General features: G+C 44.8%; 6 non-coding genes across 6 annotated transcripts; all 6 read right to left on the minus strand.

Annotated features, from left to right (window-relative positions):
• Nucleotides 1-1507: 1507 nt before the first annotated feature.
• On the minus strand, nt 1508-1578 carry trnag-gcc (transfer RNA glycine (anticodon GCC)). The gene has a single exon. It is a non-coding gene; the product is annotated as a tRNA-Gly (tRNA).
• A 213-nt stretch (nt 1579-1791) lies between these two features.
• On the minus strand, nt 1792-1873 carry trnas-aga (transfer RNA serine (anticodon AGA)). Its single transcript has one exon. It is a non-coding gene; the product is annotated as a tRNA-Ser (tRNA).
• A 1903-nt stretch (nt 1874-3776) lies between these two features.
• Nucleotides 3777-3847, minus strand: trnag-gcc (transfer RNA glycine (anticodon GCC)). The gene has a single exon. It is a non-coding gene; the product is annotated as a tRNA-Gly (tRNA).
• Nucleotides 3848-4060: 213 nt separating this feature from the next.
• On the minus strand, nt 4061-4142 carry trnas-aga (transfer RNA serine (anticodon AGA)). The gene has a single exon. It is a non-coding gene; the product is annotated as a tRNA-Ser (tRNA).
• Nucleotides 4143-6045: 1903 nt separating this feature from the next.
• Nucleotides 6046-6116, minus strand: trnag-gcc (transfer RNA glycine (anticodon GCC)). Its single transcript has one exon. It is a non-coding gene; the product is annotated as a tRNA-Gly (tRNA).
• Nucleotides 6117-6329: 213 nt separating this feature from the next.
• trnas-aga (transfer RNA serine (anticodon AGA)) lies at nt 6330-6411 on the minus strand. The gene has a single exon. It is a non-coding gene; the product is annotated as a tRNA-Ser (tRNA).
• Nucleotides 6412-21411: the final 15000 nt, after the last annotated feature.

Genomic DNA, 21411 nt, shown 5'->3' on the forward strand with positions numbered 1-21411 from the left:
CTTGCGTATAACGCCATTACGTGCCCAAGCGGTATTGTACATCATCCTAGCACTGCAACCCGGGGCGTATGGTATATGGGAACGAGCACACGCCACGAATCGTCTCGAATCACTCCCTACAGCTGTAAGGCGCCTTGAAGCGTGCACCCCCAACATTCTTCTTTGCGCATGTGTGAAAGGTAAACTCTTGAGCAGACTCTGAACCAGCTCTAAGGAAACTAATCCGATTAGACGTTACTTTGACTCATCTTTTTACGCTCAGTGCTGGATTGCTCAAACTCCAGCTAGGGTTAGGGTTAGCATTCCCACGCTACTTAGACACTTTGTTTACGCTCAGTGCTGGATTTTGGGAACTTCAGGATGAGTGGGAATTTTCTCCTATCTGTCAATTCTGTTTTGTTTTGGAGACTCTTGGCTGCCTATGTTGTACAGTGCAGCATGAAGGAAACATTTTCCAAAACTGTGTCAGCTCAAAAGTTGTAAGAAAACCTCTCCAGCTGCTTTAACTCTCTTCATTTTTGTCATTTAATGTGACACTCGATGTATAACTGGAGCCTCACATATGCAAATGGTGAGGCTCCAGTTCGACACCCAGTTCGACACCACTTTACAGTATATGACAAAAGCATGGCAGACTGTGCCGGACCGGCAGATAACTTCCGCTTATTTTTACCATATTAAACATTGGAAATCCTCCCACTTGTATTTGTGACACTTGATTTTGGCTCCACCTAAGACACTCTTAAATCTTCAAACACTTTTCTCTTCTCCCGCAACACTCTTGTCTGTCGGCACTATGTGGCAGCGTTGCATGACAACCCCTCTCACCACGGAAAGGAACCTAACAGCTTTGGTAAGAGAGGAGAAAAGGACCTGGCCAGTACGGGGCTCGAGCCCGTGACCTTGGCGTTATTAGCACCACGCTTGAACCAACTGAGCTAACCGGCCTCACAACAGTGCTCCTCTCTGTGCTGCAAAAAATCGAACTCAGGGAATTTCTTTTGTCCTCCTTTGAATAGAAAGCCGTGTAATTCAGTGTACGGGCTTTCTCGTGCAGTTTCATGGTTCTTGTAACCCAAATCCTACACTGGCCTGAAGTGCCCCCCCATTTCACAGCATTTTTCAGCTGATTTAAAATGTACCTAAAGGAGAAGCATTATTGAAGACCATCAATTACCAAGAGCTTTTGTCAAAGGTTTTGGTGGTCATTTTGAATGACCACAGAGCGCTGTGACCTCGGTTTTACATCTCATCCAAAAGACAGCGCCCTTTTACAACACAGCATCTCCGTCACTATACTGGGGCATTGGGACCCGCACAGACCTCAGGGTGAGCGCCCCACCGCCGGCACCATTAACACCGCTTCCAGCTGGAAGCTTTGTTTTCCCCTGTAGCTCACCCTCATCCGGGTACTGACCTGGCTCACACCTGCTTAGCTTCAGTGGGTTTTTTGAGTTGTGAGTTGCAAGGGGATGCAAGTGATGGAGCCGCTCGCTGCAAAAGCCACTGCATTGGCCGGGAATCGAACCCGAGCCTCCCGCGTGGCAGGCGAGAATTCTACCACTGAACCACCAATGCTCAGTGCCTGGGCCTTCAAAAAAGACGCTTTTTTGGTGCTCTGTGCAAAACGCGTCGACATCTGCTTCCAGCTGCAAAATGCCATTCGCGGACGCTGAAGAACTTATTTCCAAGGCAGCGGGTACAAGCGATTGGGCGTTTTAAAACCACCAGGAACAGCAAAGAGGCGCGCTTCTTTGCTTGCGCCGAAACACACCGCCTGGAGGCGGACAACGTAGTCGGCAGGATTCGAACCTGCGCGGGGAGACCCCAATGGATTTCTAGTCCATCGCCTTAACCACTCGGCCACGACTACAGCAAGCCCCACTGCCGCTGCGTTCTTGCTACAATCTTACCTGGATCGCGAGGCGCCGGCGGAAGCCTATTTCAAAGTCGTTCTCCGTTTCAAAAAAACATTTCCAAAATACAAGCCTTGCAGACAGACACGCCTCAGAGGACTTAAGGGTGGCTTCATGTCGGAATGATAAAGTCTCCCCGTCCGGACATGAAAATGCCACTTTGTTACACACAAAAAAAGAATCAACAACAGAGAAATGCCCACAAGCATTTGAAAAGCCGCACCACGTCGCACTTGAAATAGCTCTTACATTAGTGGTAGACGCAGGAATCGCCTTTTTATTTACGCTCTTACCAACGCGATGGAAAGCAAAACAAAGCAAAGCAGAGCAAAACAAAACGAACAAACGAAAACCTTGCGTATAACGCCATTACGTGCCCAAGCGGTATTGTACATCATCCTAGCACTGCAACCCGGGGCGTATGGTATATGGGAACGAGCACACGCCACGAATCGTCTCGAATCACTCCCTACAGCTGTAAGGCGCCTTGAAGCGTGCACCCCCAACATTCTTCTTTGCGCATGTGTGAAAGGTAAACTCTTGAGCAGACTCTGAACCAGCTCTAAGGAAACTAATCCGATTAGACGTTACTTTGACTCATCTTTTTACGCTCAGTGCTGGATTGCTCAAACTCCAGCTAGGGTTAGGGTTAGCATTCCCACGCTACTTAGACACTTTGTTTACGCTCAGTGCTGGATTTTGGGAACTTCAGGATGAGTGGGAATTTTCTCCTATCTGTCAATTCTGTTTTGTTTTGGAGACTCTTGGCTGCCTATGTTGTACAGTGCAGCATGAAGGAAACATTTTCCAAAACTGTGTCAGCTCAAAAGTTGTAAGAAAACCTCTCCAGCTGCTTTAACTCTCTTCATTTTTGTCATTTAATGTGACACTCGATGTATAACTGGAGCCTCACATATGCAAATGGTGAGGCTCCAGTTCGACACCCAGTTCGACACCACTTTACAGTATATGACAAAAGCATGGCAGACTGTGCCGGACCGGCAGATAACTTCCGCTTATTTTTACCATATTAAACATTGGAAATCCTCCCACTTGTATTTGTGACACTTGATTTTGGCTCCACCTAAGACACTCTTAAATCTTCAAACACTTTTCTCTTCTCCCGCAACACTCTTGTCTGTCGGCACTATGTGGCAGCGTTGCATGACAACCCCTCTCACCACGGAAAGGAACCTAACAGCTTTGGTAAGAGAGGAGAAAAGGACCTGGCCAGTACGGGGCTCGAGCCCGTGACCTTGGCGTTATTAGCACCACGCTTGAACCAACTGAGCTAACCGGCCTCACAACAGTGCTCCTCTCTGTGCTGCAAAAAATCGAACTCAGGGAATTTCTTTTGTCCTCCTTTGAATAGAAAGCCGTGTAATTCAGTGTACGGGCTTTCTCGTGCAGTTTCATGGTTCTTGTAACCCAAATCCTACACTGGCCTGAAGTGCCCCCCCATTTCACAGCATTTTTCAGCTGATTTAAAATGTACCTAAAGGAGAAGCATTATTGAAGACCATCAATTACCAAGAGCTTTTGTCAAAGGTTTTGGTGGTCATTTTGAATGACCACAGAGCGCTGTGACCTCGGTTTTACATCTCATCCAAAAGACAGCGCCCTTTTAAAACACAGCATCTCCGTCACTATACTGGGGCATTGGGACCCGCACAGACCTCAGGGTGAGCGCCCCACCGCCGGCACCATTAACACCGCTTCCAGCTGGAAGCTTTGTTTTCCCCTGTAGCTCACCCTCATCCGGGTACTGACCTGGCTCACACCTGCTTAGCTTCAGTGGGTTTTTTGAGTTGTGAGTTGCAAGGGGATGCAAGTGATGGAGCCGCTCGCTGCAAAAGCCACTGCATTGGCCGGGAATCGAACCCGAGCCTCCCGCGTGGCAGGCGAGAATTCTACCACTGAACCACCAATGCTCAGTGCCTGGGCCTTCAAAAAAGACGCTTTTTTGGTGCTCTGTGCAAAACGCGTCGACATCTGCTTCCAGCTGCAAAATGCCATTCGCGGACGCTGAAGAACTTATTTCCAAGGCAGCGGGTACAAGCGATTGGGCGTTTTAAAACCACCAGGAACAGCAAAGAGGCGCGCTTCTTTGCTTGCGCCGAAACACACCGCCTGGAGGCGGATAACGTAGTCGGCAGGATTCGAACCTGCGCGGGGAGACCCCAATGGATTTCTAGTCCATCGCCTTAACCACTCGGCCACGACTACAGCAAGCCCCACTGCCGCTGCGTTCTTGCTACAATCTTACCTGGATCGCGAGGCGCCGGCGGAAGCCTATTTCAAAGTCGTTCTCCGTTTCAAAAAAACATTTCCAAAATACAAGCCTTGCAGACAGACACGCCTCAGAGGACTTAAGGGTGGCTTCATGTCGGAATGATAAAGTCTCCCCGTCCGGACATGAAAATGCCACTTTGTTACACACAAAAAAAGAATCAACAACAGAGAAATGCCCACAAGCATTTGAAAAGCCGCACCACGTCGCACTTGAAATAGCTCTTACATTAGTGGTAGACGCAGGAATCGCCTTTTTATTTACGCTCTTACCAACGCGATGGAAAGCAAAACAAAGCAAAGCAGAGCAAAACAAAACGAACAAACGAAAACCTTGCGTATAACGCCATTACGTGCCCAAGCGGTATTGTACATCATCCTAGCACTGCAACCCGGGGTGTATGGTATATGGGAACGAGCACACGCCACGAATCGTCTCGAATCACTCCCTACAGCTGTAAGGCGCCTTGAAGCGTGCACCCCCAACATTCTTCTTTGCGCATGTGTGAAAGGTAAACTCTTGAGCAGACTCTGAACCAGCTCTAAGGAAACTAATCCGATTAGACGTTACTTTGACTCATCTTTTTACGCTCAGTGCTGGATTGCTCAAACTCCAGCTAGGGTTAGGGTTAGCATTCCCACGCTACTTAGACACTTTGTTTACGCTCAGTGCTGGATTTTGGGAACTTCAGGATGAGTGGGAATTTTCTCCTATCTGTCAATTCTGTTTTGTTTTGGAGACTCTTGGCTGCCTATGTTGTACAGTGCAGCATGAAGGAAACATTTTCCAAAACTGTGTCAGCTCAAAAGTTGTAAGAAAACCTCTCCAGCTGCTTTAACTCTCTTCATTTTTGTCATTTAATGTGACACTCGATGTATAACTGGAGCCTCACATATGCAAATGGTGAGGCTCCAGTTCGACACCCAGTTCGACACCACTTTACAGTATATGACAAAAGCATGGCAGACTGTGCCGGACCGGCAGATAACTTCCGCTTATTTTTACCATATTAAACATTGGAAATCCTCCCACTTGTATTTGTGACACTTGATTTTGGCTCCACCTAAGACACTCTTAAATCTTCAAACACTTTTCTCTTCTCCCGCAACACTCTTGTCTGTCGGCACTATGTGGCAGCGTTGCATGACAACCCCTCTCACCACGGAAAGGAACCTAACAGCTTTGGTAAGAGAGGAGAAAAGGACCTGGCCAGTACGGGGCTCGAGCCCGTGACCTTGGCGTTATTAGCACCACGCTTGAACCAACTGAGCTAACCGGCCTCACAACAGTGCTCCTCTCTGTGCTGCAAAAAATCGAACTCAGGGAATTTCTTTTGTCCTCCTTTGAATAGAAAGCCGTGTAATTCAGTGTACGGGCTTTCTCGTGCAGTTTCATGGTTCTTGTAACCCAAATCCTACACTGGCCTGAAGTGCCCCCCCATTTCACAGCATTTTTCAGCTGATTTAAAATGTACCTAAAGGAGAAGCATTATTGAAGACCATCAATTACCAAGAGCTTTTGTCAAAGGTTTTGGTGGTCATTTTGAATGACCACAGAGCGCTGTGACCTCGGTTTTACATCTCATCCAAAAGACAGCGCCCTTTTACAACACAGCATCTCCGTCACTATACTGGGGCATTGGGACCCGCACAGACCTCAGGGTGAGCGCCCCACCGCCGGCACCATTAACACCGCTTCCAGCTGGAAGCTTTGTTTTTCCCTGTAGCTCACCCTCATCCGGGTACTGACCTGGCTCACACCTGCTTAGCTTCAGTGGGTTTTTTGAGTTGCGAGTTGCAAGGGGATGCAAGTGATGGAGCCGCTCGCTGCAAAAGCCACTGCATTGGCCGGGAATCGAACCCGAGCCTCCCGCGTGGCAGGCGAGAATTCTACCACTGAACCACCAATGCTCAGTGCCTGGGCCTTCAAAAAAGACGCTTTTTTGGTGGTCTGTGCAAAACGCGTCGACATCTGCTTCCAGCTGCAAAATGCCATTCGCGGACGCTGAAGAACTTATTTCCAAGGCAGCGGGTACAAGCGATTGGGCGTTTTAAAACCACCAGGAACAGCAAAGAGGCACGCTTCTTTGCTTGCGCCGAAACACACCGACTGGAGGCGGATAACGTAGTCGGCAGGATTCGAACCTGCGCGGGGAGACCCCAGTGGATTTCTAGTCCATCGCCTTAACCACTCGGCCACGACTACAGCAAGCCCCACTGCCGCTGCGTTCTTGCTACAATCTTACCTGGATCGCGAGGTGCCGGCGGAAGCCTATTTCAAAGTCGTTCTCCGTTTCATAAAAACATTTCCAAAATACAAGCCTTGCAGACAGACACGCCTCAGAGGACTTAAGGGTGGCTTCATGTCGGAATGATAAAGTCTCCCCGTCCGGACATGAAAATGCCACTTTGTTACACACAAAAAAAGAATCAACAACAGAGAAATGCCCACAAGCATTTGAAAAGCCGCACCACGTCGCACTTGAAATAGCTCTTACATTAGTGGTAGACGCAGGAATCGCCTTTTAATTACGCTCTTACCAACGCGATGGAAAGCAAAACAAAGCAAAGCAGAGCAAAACAAAACGAACAAACGAAAACCCTCACGTCCCGCACTTGCATATAACGCCGTTACGTGCCCAAGCGGTATTGTACGTCATCTTAGCACTGCACCCCGGGGCGTACGGTATATGGGAACGAGCACACGCCACGAATCATCTCGAATCGCTCCCTATAGCTGTAAGGCGCCTTGAAGCGTGCACCCCCAACATTCTTCTTTGCGCATCTGTGAAAGGTACACTCTTGAGCAAACTCTGAACCAGCTCTAAGGAAACTAATCCGATTAAACGTTACTTTGACTCATCCTTTAAGGGACCCTTGTTAATTGGAGAAATCAATGATTTCTAATGAATTCTGTATGCGTTAAAAGTCAGCTATACACAGTATAGCTGCTCATGATGTTTCCCGAGCCGAAACACAGTGCGTTTTTCCAAGCCATCTGACAAAGCCCGCCCACTGAAAACTGCAGCAGATCGTGTAAAGACGTTCAACTTTGTAACTACTGCACGCACAGGAAGCAGAATAAATTCCTCTTTTCAAACTGTCAAAGGTTTGCTTTGCGAACCCTGCAGGACATCGCACAATCTCTTTTGAACGGGGACAAACGATTTCTTATGGGGCGCAGTAAGTACAGACGTTTAAAAAGCTCCACTCATGCCGACGATGCAGCATGAAGGAGCGCAACCTAACGTTTGACAGACAAAAGCCGGGCGCCGCTACGAGCAATATGAAATCAAACTGACAGCACAGGGCGTTTCCCGCTGACTCAAAAGTGATCTCGACAGACGCTGTTCTCTGCATAAAGCCGAAAGAGCTAAAGAGCGTTTCTGTTGAGACGTAACAAGTTCGTTTCTTTCTACCATGATGTCACCACGACAAAATCTGTCTTTAAACACCTTGCTCTCGCTTTCGCTTTCGCCGATTGTATTGCAAGCCCGCGGAAGCTGGTGTAGTGTGCTCTCACGAGGCACCAGTTCTGTAGAGTTTGGGCATTTACGGGGACAATTATTAATTGTAGCCAAAAATTATTTTTGTGTAAGTCACAAAAATAATTATTTTAATGGCTTTAGAATCCAACTATGCGATATAACTCAAACAACGCACACACACAGGTACTAATACACGAGGATACATTTATTAATACATAGAATATGCATGTAAACCTAACAGATCTTATCGAGAGGGTTATCAGAATACAAAAGGTATATATTCATTCAGTTACAAAGAGTTACATATATCAAGAGGACATACGTTCAGTATATCATTCATCTAGACCGTTTCATAATTGAACTTGATTACAACTTCTACATTAGATACTCAAAACAAGTACATAACTCTTAGGAATTAAACTGATATCAACTGGTTGGGATAACAATGGAATTCTCGAGCTGTAATGCAGTGAAGTTGAATACTCATCCAATCTCTCGGGATTCAGATCTCCTGTGGGCACAAAGGAACAGTTGCAGGCTGTTGCTGTCCAATCCGCACTCTCTGGCTAGGTGCCAGGCTGTGCTGTGCTGCTTGCGACGGTGCGCTGCTGATGCTCACTGACCGGCTAGTTAGTGTTGGCTTTAACTAGCAAAGTTTGTGCACAGGAGAAAAGATGACTGTGGGTCCCAGCAGGTCAGGAAGAGGACCGATTCGTTCCTGATGAAGCGCTTGTTCTGAATAGTGATTCAGCTGTCCACAGTTCTGACCTGTTCATGAGGTTTGCTGCTGATGCTAACCTCGGGTGGATCCTCTGGTTACTCGTGGCAACCTCCGCTCTCGACTTTTAGAACAGAGGAAAGTACTGGCACTCAGACGCACTGGCCGTTCCGTGGTTGTCCGGGCTGAGTCTCAGGATGGTCAAGAGGCGCGCTGTGAGAATGTCCTGCCCTTGGGAGCCTTCTGCTCCTGGGCCGTCCTGCCATGGATTTGTCTTGCACCCCTGGAATTCTCCTTAGAATTCTCCTACTGGAATAGTCCTACTAGTTCTCCTTCTCCAGGCTCTCTGTTGCCTGTTTTTACCTGGAGGAACTTCAGCTTGTCATTGGCTGAAAGTTTAATGGGCATCAGAGTCCCACATGGGTTACATGGCCCTACCAATCCCTGACTGGTTGATCAAGGTGAGATATGAGTCACTTACTCCTGACACCTAGGAATGCAATCCAGATGTCCATCTGGCACTCCCTAGACAGATAGGCGCCAATGGATGACCATTGATCATGATAGCCAGGCTCAGCTAAGTGCATCCCCATTTGGGAGCTGTCCCTTATCAAAAGAAAACATCTTTAAATCAGCCTGCATGAATAGTTTCTCTGTGGTGCAGCCACAGAGATGAAGAGAGAGATGGGGCCTCATTTGGGAAAGCACAGCAACACTTAATTCTGTCTTATTAACAAGCATTGCCTCTACATATCCCCCCTTTTTGAAGGTCACGAGGTCCTGAGGCGTTGTTGCCTTCAAAACAAAACAGAGTTAAGTGATGTCCCTTGTCATTAGAACATTAACCTTAAATGTCCACATTACTCCTCGAGAATTCATACCGGAACCAGCATTGGGAACAAACAGGATGAATAACATCTGGAGTATGTATAAACAAGGTAGGAGACATCATCTCAGTCTAGGCATTACAAATCAGGAAGTTCACTGTCAGTATCTGATACCTCTGTAGGCAGATATTTGGGGAAGAGGTAACTTCCTTTCTTTTGAAATGCTACCTTTGACTCATTCGTGCTACCCGGAGTACATCTTGATGTAAGAGTACAGCATTCAGAGTACATTGTCAGTCATGATCCAGCTTCCCAGCACCAGTGTTACAATAACACCGGTTCCTGTTCCCAGCCCCCCTGATGAACCATGACACCTGTGTTGGGCACCTGCCAGGGTGGTTTGGAGGTTTGTTCCATTAAAGCAAACTAACTACCTGTACATCTTCAGGGCTTACTGTTTCTTGGATTTCTATCCAATTCAATAGTGTGGCACCTGAAGGCATCCACGACCTCAAGTTTGGTCTTATGTTGTCTGGTTGCAGACCGTACAGTGTTAAGTTACCATGCTGTACTATGGCCTCCTTGGGAACTTGCAGGAAACTGTTGGTTAGGTAGCTGCATTGTGGTAGCTGTATCATGCCTGTCACAAGTTATAGTGACAGTTAAATGTGGTGTGCTGACCAGCCATTTACTTCCCATCTGCTCTTCATGGGGTTCATTAACCTCCCTCTGCTCGTTAGTAGCTTTACACCCTTCATTGGTGGATCAGTTAGACACAGCCAATGGATAGCTTTGGTAGCCATACCCATCTCAAGATTTGGAACCGAATTCAATCTTGGATTGCCTTCTGGGTGAGCTATGAGCAATGGGTTTAATGTCACATACTCCTCTACTGAGAAGAGTGAAATCAAGTGGGTTAGGATTTGTGCTATGGCTAGACTGGCTACAGTGGCACTAAGCTCCCTTAACAGGTCTTGTGTCAACATTCTGGCCTGTTGCACACAAGCATAAACCCACTGTATAACACCAACAATCATGTCCACTAGGTGGGGGATAAGATTCAACCCTGTTGCATAGGAAGTTGCCTGTAGGGTTTTCCCTAAGCTTTCCAACTTTTGCTGCTGTTGATACAGTCTGTCACTACCCTCTGGCACCTCTGACACCTGCCTTCTTGGGGCAGTCAGGGTGAGAGTGCCAGTAGCACACAAACCTACCAGAAATAGCAAACACACAACAGTGGCGGCAGCAATCAGTCCTCCCAAAAGTCTTTTCGGGTGGCTGATCCCAGTCATCTCCTTCTGAGTGACTGTCCCCTTTCTAAGCTGGCGCAGCATGTACATGGTCTCTTTCTCAGTATGCCATGTGGCATCTTGGGCACCAACATCCTGGAAATCTGAGGAGATCTGACGCAGCTGCTGATGCTGCTCCTCCATTTCCAGGACATCTGCTTTTTCGATTTGTTCATGCCTGTGCTCTAGGAACCCTGCAGGGGGTGGTGCAGCGGTGGAGCATGCCTGACCCTTGGCTTAGTGGTTATCTGGAGCACCTGAGGGATCTGGGATTGTTACTCCATTCTCACTGTTCAGGTCCACCCTGCACACTTCCTGATTGAGGAATCCCTCTATCGGCATGTTTACAATCGTTCGCTGGACGTGGGTGTAGGACACCTGCTCGCTCCCCCCTTCCCTCTCTAGGGGTTCAGGGAGCTGCCCCAGCACTGGGATAGCTAGTTCACTGTCTTCGAACTCACCATCACCCACCAGGCCCATGTCAGTGCAGGCGGGGATTCTGACACCCCCCTTTTCCATGTTCTGCACTAACAGTCGGGTGGCTTGCCCATCCAGCTCCAGTCTGGCTGAACCACTGTTGGTCAGACTCAGACTGACAAACTGAGCTGGTGGCTGTAAGAAAACCGGCTTGGCTTTCATTCCCTGTCCCTTCTGGGGGACTGGGTGTATTGGCAACCCTGCCGTTGAGGCAGGAACAATCAGGTCAATCTCACTCAATACCTGGTAGTTGTGAGAAATAATGTTACCTGACTGCAGGTTCCCTGGGTCACAGCAGAGGGAATCTCTGTGAATCTCTCTCAAATTCCTCAAATTATCATATTCCCGCCCCTTATGCAAAACCAAATCCTCCTCCCATCCCAGTTTATCCTCGTTATTATAAACAAAATCCACCTAAATTTTCAACATAAAGCATTACACAAAATCAATACCTCAACACGCCATACTCAACAACGATAATTCACCAACAGCCAGAACATGTAACTCCACATTCTCAAATAGACCTCATTTCTATAGCCCCACCCCTTATGCAAAACCAACATCCCTCCCCTGTTCTCTCTATCCGCTGGCGTTTGTAATCGTTTTTATTTTCAAATAAATTTTAGCAAAGTCATGTATTTTAAAAATATTAAGATTTCTATATTTATGTCTTTATTTTGTGGTTTCATTAGTAACAAAGGCTAAACTTTCTTGGAAAAATGTATTTTATGTAAACCATGTTTGCTATTAATTCATTTATGGCTAGAATATGTTCATAGTCTTCCAATGAAAGGAGGGTTCCTTTCGCCATAGTCAGGTTGACATTAGAAGCTGGCCACGCCCGGACTGTTACACCAAAGCATTAGCATGTTAAAGCGATTTCATTGAGGAGTCTAGCTTTCTTAACTAGTAAGTACTGTACTTCCTTGGTTTTTGAGGGGGGGAGGTGTCTTTTGCTGGAAATCTCGCCCCCTTCTACTTTGAAAATACTTGTGAAACCGGTTTAATTCGCCACAGCCAGAACTCCCGCAGAGAGGGGGGTTGTATGCAGCGTATCGGTATACAGTAGATGGGAAAGCCAGAGCCGACCGCTACGCCGCCCACGTGTTATGCTCTTCGTTTATGTCTAAACCGGAACACATCATTATATCTCATTTTGTAGTTCTTAAAAAAAAAATCGTTTGCCCAGTCAAACAGTATTGTTGTTATTGTTTTTAACCTGTAAAGTGCTTTGAGGAGCCACCTTTAAAGGCGCCATATACAATAAAGTTCATTATTATTACTATTGTTAATTTGCTGGACAGAGAGGTGAACATTATTACACAGAAGACAAAGATAGCGATTTACGTTGCATTGTGCATTGTGCTGCTGTAATACAGTTTTAAATAATTAAAAGTCTAAACAGTATCAGCTTTATTTATGGGTTTTAAATAACGGCGATTTAAACGCGATTTAAATCAATATAAATGTTTATATTGTAACGCATAGGTGACTATTCATTGTTATTAAAATGACTTAAATTCGATCATGTTGTGATTAGAAATATACATTTGTTTGGTGCGAGTGAAGTTTTATTTAATCTCTGAGCCATATTGATTCTTATGGAAGCCAATTTCCGCCAGGGAGTAAAAAAAAAAAACACACTATGGTATTCTCTCCGATGCAGTGCAGTTAAAAACATATCTCTGATGCTGTTCCTAAATGAATATCGTTTATGACCATCAGACGCTTTATGCTCCTTTTCTTTTTAACAGTAGATTGAACAGGGAGAGGCATTTCATGATGTACTTTTAACTGATGAAACAACAGTGTCTCTGGAACAGTTTTCAACCACGTTGTTTTATAAAAAGGGGAGATATGTGAACAAGCAAAACCCAAAACAAACATGTACACCATACGTACGCGTACGCGTACGCGTACGCGTTACTGAAGCTAAAAGTTTAGCCTTTTCACTAATGTAACCACTAAATAAAGACATATAGAAATCCCTACATTACAGACTGTATATGGCTAGTATTGGTAGTTTAAAGAAAAAATACAGACCAGTATTCCACTTTCTCCCTAAACATTCTGACCATGTTACTCTTTACTGTTACTGACCATATTAAGTTTAAGTGCCTGTGGGCACTTTTCCTGTCCGTGGGAGGTGGACCGTCTTTCATTAGAAGGTTAGTCTGTTCTACTCTGAGAATGTAGCGGGGGTGGAAAGTGCCCGCGGTCATTTAATTAGTATTAAAATTCGCACTGATTCCCTTGCGAAGATACGGACATAGGAATATTTGTGTGTGGTCAAAAAAATGGCATAAAAACAACAAAGTGAAGGCTGTGAAAACATTCACAATGTACTTTATACACAAAGCAAGTGTTCTCATAACTTTAGGAGGTTTCGTGAAAATGCTACAGGCGTGCCAAAATCGTTTTTTTTAAATTCAAGGTGACTTTACCGCTGTTTTCATTTTCAGATTGTGAATCAAAAAAGGCATTTAATTAAACGCACGATTGCGATTTTAATCAATTACTGTATTGATTGAAAGATACATTCTGTACAGATACAGTACAGTCACATTCTCCTGTCGTCCAGTGGTGTAAAACGAATTAGCAGGTGCTTGAGATAACATCCCACTGAGTGGAATGTTCTCATTTGTTCTCAAGTGTAAAAAGAGGTGATAATTCTTAATAATTCCGTGTCGCATTAACTAACCTCTTCAGTTTATTCCGCCAGACAGTACATTATTATAATTATATCATTATTAAGTTGTTTAGATACGCAATTCCATATTATATTCCCTGTTAATCAAATTCTAAAAGTATGCATTTGTTAGATAACAAGCGAATTCACAGAAAAGGTTAAATACTATCACTTTTCACAAAGTATATAATCCTAATATGGTCAGAAGGAGCACGTAAAAATGTTTCCCAAATAACAACATGTAAGACTTTGATGCTTAAAATGTTTAGGGAGAAATGGAATACTGGTGTGTATTTTTTCTTTAAACTACCAAGACCAGCAATATACAGTACAGTTTACATACATTAATATGTTTATATTCCTAAATTAAAATCGTTTATGAGCATGTGAAAGGCATGGTGAATCGGAGATTCTCAAGAATTACATTGTATGATTAGAAATGAATGCGTGATCGGATCAACTAAATGCTGTGGTGTTACTTTTTGTCAATGAAAAAATAAACTATTTTCGTTTACAAAGACGGTTACAAAGAATGTGGACCAGGGTAATACTTTGAGCTTACAGCTTGTCCAAGGTCATTCATTATTAATACTCTTAGTAATATCTTCAGTAAAGACTTTGATGCATAAAATATTCCTGCATAATTAAAATATTTATGATAAAGGTGGTAGGTTGTGTACTTTTGTCCAACAGAACAATCTTGCTTTTATAAAATATACCGCCTTTTTAATGTTTAATGATTAACATGCTGTAATACACTGTTTAAATTTAAAGTCTAAAGAGTATACACCTTAAATTCTTAATTGAATAAAGATTGTCCCTCAGCAGTGATCAGGATTCAAAACCGACGTTTTCTGCTGACAGCTCAAATGCTGTACAGGAGAGGTTAACCTTTATTAGCTCCACCTGGCGATTTTACAAGGTGATTCCGGATACTATTAACATAATCTAATTTGCGTCCGGTATGATGCGGTATACTGCGACACGCCCACCGTGTTATACCGCAGCGTACCCCGCTTGTTTTGAATGGCTGCATATGTATATAGACTCTATATATACATTTGGTGCATGCCACAATTTTGGATGGTGGTGGAGGAATAGGGATTTTCTCAACACAGCAGGGACTCCAGTTAAGAATGCTGGGTTTATCTCTGAACTGTTAGAAGCTTTGCAGCTACTGACTGAAGTAGCTGTGGTAATGTGTAAATCACATAATAAAGAAATGTTTCCAGTAACTCGAGGGAACAACTTTGCAGATGCAACTGTCAGGTGAGCAATACTTGTAGAACAGTAGTCTGAGACCTCTGTGAAGCAGAGAAATGGACATGGTTAGAAAAGATTGTGGGGCTGCATGATGATGGGGTGTGGAGCTGACAGCACACCAGACGCCCTGCATGCCCTCACAGCCTAATGCCCTTTATAGCCCGACAAATGCACTCTGTTGGACACCCAGGTGGGAGTCAAATGGTGTGCCGGTTACCCAAAACTGTGTGAGAACCGGGTTTGAAGCCGTAACCACTTATGTGGTATCTGGATGTAATGTTTATCAAAGGAACTCAACTACAGTTCAGGTGCGGGTGCAACAGCTCAAAAGGCCTGCTACTGAGGAACCTTTCAAACCTGGGAAATTGAAAATTGTAAAGGGAAACCTGGGCTCTTATAATCTGTTTTCCTGGTGGGTTGCTGCCACTGCCTCTGTGTCTACCAAACACTTGATAACAGAGATAAGCCCTCGGTGGGCACTGCCCTGCCCCTTGTATTATGATCAAGGAACACACTTCACAGGGAAGGTGTGTCAGGCTGTGGCTGCATTGTTCGGAGTGAGATGGACTGAGATCACCCTCAGTCTGCTGGAACAGTGGAATGAAGGAACAGATCTCTGAAAGATCGACTAGACATCAGACTGAAGGAACGCCATGGGATGCGGGCTGGATCAAACAGAACTGTGTAACAGCCTGTTTGATATCATCACGGGCCAATCAATGAAACTTCCTGGAGGGATGAATTTAGCTGGAGGAATGGATTGTTGAATTTGCTAATTCTCTATTGTAGTATTGTAGGTTGCTAGGACTTAGCAAAGCACATCTATGATGAAGAAAATTATATATCATAATTATAATCCAGATGATTGGGGCATTGGTACATGGCTACAGTCTGTGCTAGGAACATGGAGAGGGTCTCTGGTTCAATACATATTTGTGGGTCTGGTATTATTCGTTATGATCATATCGTTAATATCCTGTTTGAAAAACATGTGGACTAAAGCTGCTGCTTCTGTGCTAATTGTACACCCTGAAGGGATCATGAAGGTCAAAAAATGATTTCATGGGAAAGGTTCTCTTATCTAGTGGCAGAACCTGATGGGTAGAACAATATAGCTTTAAGGGGGGTTACCCTTGGGAGTGATTCCCCTAGATGCAAATGATTATTGTGGTTTGTTTGCTCATAATAAGATGTTTTGCAGGAACGGAACAAAGAGAAATTTTACAACTTCAGCTAGAATTGTTCTGCAAAACGTCACAGCTGAGGCAGGGGAACAATGTGTAGATTTTTCTAAGAGTTATTACCCAGTTGTTGACCAATCTGTTGACCAATGTTGACCAAAAAAGCCTAAGATTATACTGGGCTCCAGCCCACAGGGATTTACCTGTGCTGTAAGAACTAATGAGTGAATAAGGAGACTGGATTCTGGTGAAAGACTTCAGGAAAAAGAAATGGTGTTCACTCAGGTGGAGGGGGCTGTACCAGGTGCTGCTGACCACTGCCACTGCTGTGAAGGTCACAGAAATGGTGCCCTGGATTCATGCTTCCCACTGTAAAAAGGTCACAAACGAACTGAGCAAAGCGCAGGAGTGATGTCTCCACAAGGACAGATGGGGATAACCTGCGTGGGACTGATGTGCACAGCCTTTTTCCTTTTTATGTAGAAGCCTGTCACCACCCCAAAAGAGGAAGAATCTAAACACGAAGCCTCTTTGTATACAAACTGGCTGAATGAAACTGATAATGAGGGGGATATGAGTAATTTGTGGTATAAATTTATAAATCATACTGTAAAGTTAAAGAAATTTAATGCATCTTGTTATATATGTGCTTTAATGCCTCATTCTACAGCCTCACCCATGCGACTTTTTATGAAATGTACTCTTTTATTAATATCACGTTATAAGGCTTAGACGCTATCAAACAAGAATTAAGGGGAGTTAGATTAATGGTACTTCAGAACAGGTTCGTGCTGGACCTTCAAAATGCAGCATCTGGAGGAGTCTATGCTTTAGTAGGAGACTCCTGTTGTACATATATTCCAGCTAATGACGATGATTACGGAAATATTACGCTCGCTATTCAGCATTTGAAAGAACTAAAAGACAAGGTGAATAAAGAGAGAGGCATAAAAGATACACTGGCTTTTCTCTCCTGGTTAGAATCACTGTTTGGGCCAGGGGGAATGTTTTTCTTTTAAGTTACTAACACCGATTATAGGGGCTGTGATACTTGTCTTCCTGTTTTTATGTTGCTGTATGACATGTATTATTCCAATGCTTCGAAATATGGAAATATGGTACCTAGGGGGATAAACTGTTCATCCTTCCAGTCTGGAGAATTGGCAGCTGTCTGACGTCAGTAAGTGATCCTTAAAAAATTAATAGTTCCATGACAGTGTGCATCACCAGAAAATCAATTTCAATGCATTAAAACTCTTGTTATCCTTCTGATCATTGAAGTGTCATTGCCCCAGCACTGTATACTCTTACTTTTGACGCCTGTCTGAAGTTGGATCCATTTCTAAGAATGGTGACTCACATATCCTCATGCTCAACTTTGGCTCAACCACACAAACTATGAAGTTAATCATCTGCTTTTGCTCCAAGATTTGTGTTACTAGGCTCTCTCCTGGGGATCCTCGTGTTCAAACATTGCCCTTATTGTGGATGATCCATGACAGAATTCAGGGAATTCAGAATTCTGATACCTCAGCTCAGATTCTGACTGGGCAGACTGTCATTGCCTGGTGTGAATGTGTGCATATCTGTTTTTGTGCATGTTCTGTGGCCTGTTGTACAGTACATCACAAATGAAAGGGAAATGGAAAACTAAAATAAGACTCAAGTGTTTTATCTTTCATTAACAGTGTTTCATTAGTATCTATGCTAGATCCTGTCATCCACTGCTTACCACGACAGGCTCTAGCACGGGATAGCAGCTAATACATTTAACAATCTCACTGCACAATGTTGTATATTCAAGGGCTGATCTTCTGTACTTTTTCTTTCACTTTTCATTTCCTGGAAACTCAGTCCTGCCAGGAATAATCTGAGAACATAATCAATCTGAGTGAAATTCTAAGCAGAGGAAGATTGTTTTACAGAGTCAACAAGGTCTAATTCAAGGTCATCAGCACTAACAAGATTCTCTCTGGAGACAGGCGATAAGAAAATTGAAAGTGTGTATTGTTACACAACAGCAGAGACTATGAGTTATGCTATCATGAGAGTGGTGATGGATTTTTTTCGTTGCTTAGTTTTGCAGGTTCTGTACATTTGAACATTCAAAGTGACTAAAGTAAAGGAGTTTTCCCTTTTTACCACATAATTCCCAAAGATCAACACTAATAGAAAGCCTAATTCCAGCCAAGATTCAATTACTGTCTCTCAGGCATCCCAGCAGTGGATTTCATGACTTCAGACAGCCATCTTTATCAGTGGAGAACTCAATGCTCTGAGGTTTACTGGCAGAGTCTCACACTGGGTAATATGTTGGTAAATAATGTCCTATGGAATTCTACTATTGATAAATTCTACTATGGAACTGCGATGTGTCCTGAAAAAATCTTCTATGATAGTGGTACAGTCCATCACACCCCACCTACAGCCTTTAAAAGAGAAAAAAAAAACTGACAACAACAAAGTAAGTCTGGTGTAATCAACTAGGTCTTGCAAACATACTTAACCTCTTCCAGCTACCAACATTACAAATGCTGTTTACACATTAGATGGTTATTTTTTGGCTTCTGATATTATGGTGGAAAAAGAGCCCTGGAATCTTTGTAGAAGGACAAAAGACGGAAAGAACAGGCAGTGTAACCATGGCGAAGAGAAGGGAAATATTGGAGAGAGCTTTTTTCATACACTTTTTATCATTGTTTTTCCAGCCCAACAATGATCAACAAATATGGGCAGGCGTCCTGTGCCAAATCCAATCTACCTTTCTTCCAAGCATACAGGAATGTCAGTGAATTAAATATTGACATATGAAAATACCCAAAAATATGCAATCACACATATGCAGTTTGAGCAAACATAAGACAATACCCAAGTACCACAAACTACCAGGCATCATAAGCAGTTCAGGTGGGGAGCTGTGTCAGCATGCGTAGGCTGCAAAGGAACAAGTAATAGGTCTATTCCATGCTTAAAAGAGAAGAAAGAAAACACAACATTTCAGCCGTGGAGCCCTCACACCTGAAGAAGGCTCCACGGCCGAAACGTTGTGTTTTCTTTCTTCTCTTTTCATCTAGTGTCATTAGCCAGTTCCTGTCAAAATAAAATAGAAAAGGATAACATTCTAGAGAGAGTTTGAAATACCAAGGTACAATTTAAACCATATTTCTTCCACTACAACCACAATATTTTGGAGAGATCGCTGAGCCTAACTGTTCTGGCACGTCCGTTAGCCTCCGTCCTGCTTCAGCAATGAATGCAACGGGGCACATTCTGAGGGAGATGCGGTCAATCAGGTTGCAGGAAAACCATGCTATGCTTTTTTTTGAGATCCTGAAAAGGACAGAGGGGCCATGTATATGTGTGCAGCTGGATATGTTATTGCAGGTGGCGTAGCAAATTCTGCTGAAGCCCCACTGCCTGGTGTGGACGGTAGCTGTGCATGTTGCAGCAGAATTGTGCATGTGAGATCAAGGGGGCATGTCATGTGTTTGAGCACTTCACTCCCTTCCGGAAGCACGTGATTCCCTGAGTCCAAAAAATTTGTAAGTTCTTTGGATGACCTGTGGACCGATCTTTCACGATGAAGAATTCCTTAAGAAGAATAGATCTCGGCCCACCATCCCAATGCCTCCATCTGAAAACAGCAACCTCCCACTGCCCTTAGTCTGCAAGGCAGTCCTTTCAAGTGCGATGATGACGCCGGGACCTTCGTTGCCTATTGTACGAGCTGAACTTTTGTGCTCATCAATTCAAGGCTCTTTCCATCAACTCATCTTGTCTTTTGACGCTTCATGTTTTGTACTCCTTTGACTATCGGCATATCGGGTGACTGCAAACACTGAAGTTCTTGCTTACGGAGTGTGGAACAGTGTTTTCAAGTGATCGCTGTTCTGTCATGTTGACGCCGAGTGAATCTTTCTTTGGCAACATGGGCAGGCTGACAGCAGCGCGAGCTAAAGTAATGGCAAATTTCTTGACTTATTTCTGAATGTGAATGTTCTTTAGAAAAGGGATGCGGCGTTGCTTCTCCCCCGTGTAAAGGTCACGCATTCCAGACGTGGTTATGAGCGAACAGTTGCCGCAAGTGTTTGAAAAGAGCAAGAGAGGAAGCAGCCCTGCCCCGTGTGAGGATCAAACTCAGGACCTTCAGACAATGAGACTGACGCGCTACCAACTACGCCAACGAGGCCAGCTGCAGTACACAGCTGGAAAGTTTGCCTCATATGGATTTCAGTCGCCCGTTCCCTAATCTTTAGACGCCCTCTGCTGGATGTTGCATTTGCCTTTTGATCTCACCGATACTTTTTTGGTCTGTTTCTGTTGCGAGTCCGTTTTTCAGATCTCACCTAGCACAAGTCTCTCTGGCTGAAGTGGCCTCTCTGCTTCAGCATCGTGCCCTCACTCAGCCATTAAAAACGTCACTCGGACTTCTGACATGCTGACATGAAATGTCAAGAGAGAGTGGCGGAGACGCTTAAGGCAGAGAGAAGATGAAGAGGGGGCGTGGCTGCAAAATGATTGACAGCTGCATGACGCTCTCCATGCAAGGCGTGACCACAGGCTAAAGGACACCTTTCGGCACATCAAGCTCTAAGCACACACCTGGAGGACGTGGGAAATGATCCCGTTATCTCTCGCATGCAAAGCGAGCGCTGTACCATGCAAGCTAACCCCCCTCGCTGGGGTTATGCCTCGGTGTCACCTAGTGCCGCTTGTTCCCCTCTTACCGGGTGCAGTTCACTGCCCTTCGTCTGCAAGGCAGTCGTGTAATTGCAGCTTTCTTGACTTATTGATGAAGGTCTGACTGGACGAGCGAATGACGCCTCTCCCCCGTCCTCAAGCTCGCTGACAATATAAAATGGAAAGTGCTGCCGTGGCTCATTGGTTTAGGGGTATGAGTCTCGCTTAGGGTGCGAGAGGTCCTGGGTTCAACTCCTGGATGAGCCCTTGTGTGTTCTTTTTGTCCTCGTCCACAAGACTGGGAACTGCATGGGCGAATGTGAAGAAGATCCTTCTCGAACGTGCAAAACGTGCGAGAAGAGGGGGCGCTTGTTTCCAGCCAAAACTTCTCGCGTGTGAGACGAGCTGACCATCGCTGCAGGAGGTGGGAGGGTCACTCTGGTAGACAGAGCTGACCTTCGGCAATAGGATTTATACTCTCCAAGATGATATTTGCACTTTCTGGAGAGGCGATTTTCTCCACTTCAGTAGCCAGATTTCGTCGATTGCGTGGAGAGGGCTGTAGAATGTGGCAGCGCCTTTCCTGCTCCGTCC

This window comes from Lepisosteus oculatus, unplaced genomic scaffold (assembly GCF_040954835.1).
Source record: "Lepisosteus oculatus isolate fLepOcu1 unplaced genomic scaffold, fLepOcu1.hap2 HAP2_SCAFFOLD_40, whole genome shotgun sequence".
NCBI classification, from domain to species: Eukaryota; Metazoa; Chordata; class Actinopteri; order Semionotiformes; family Lepisosteidae; genus Lepisosteus; species Lepisosteus oculatus.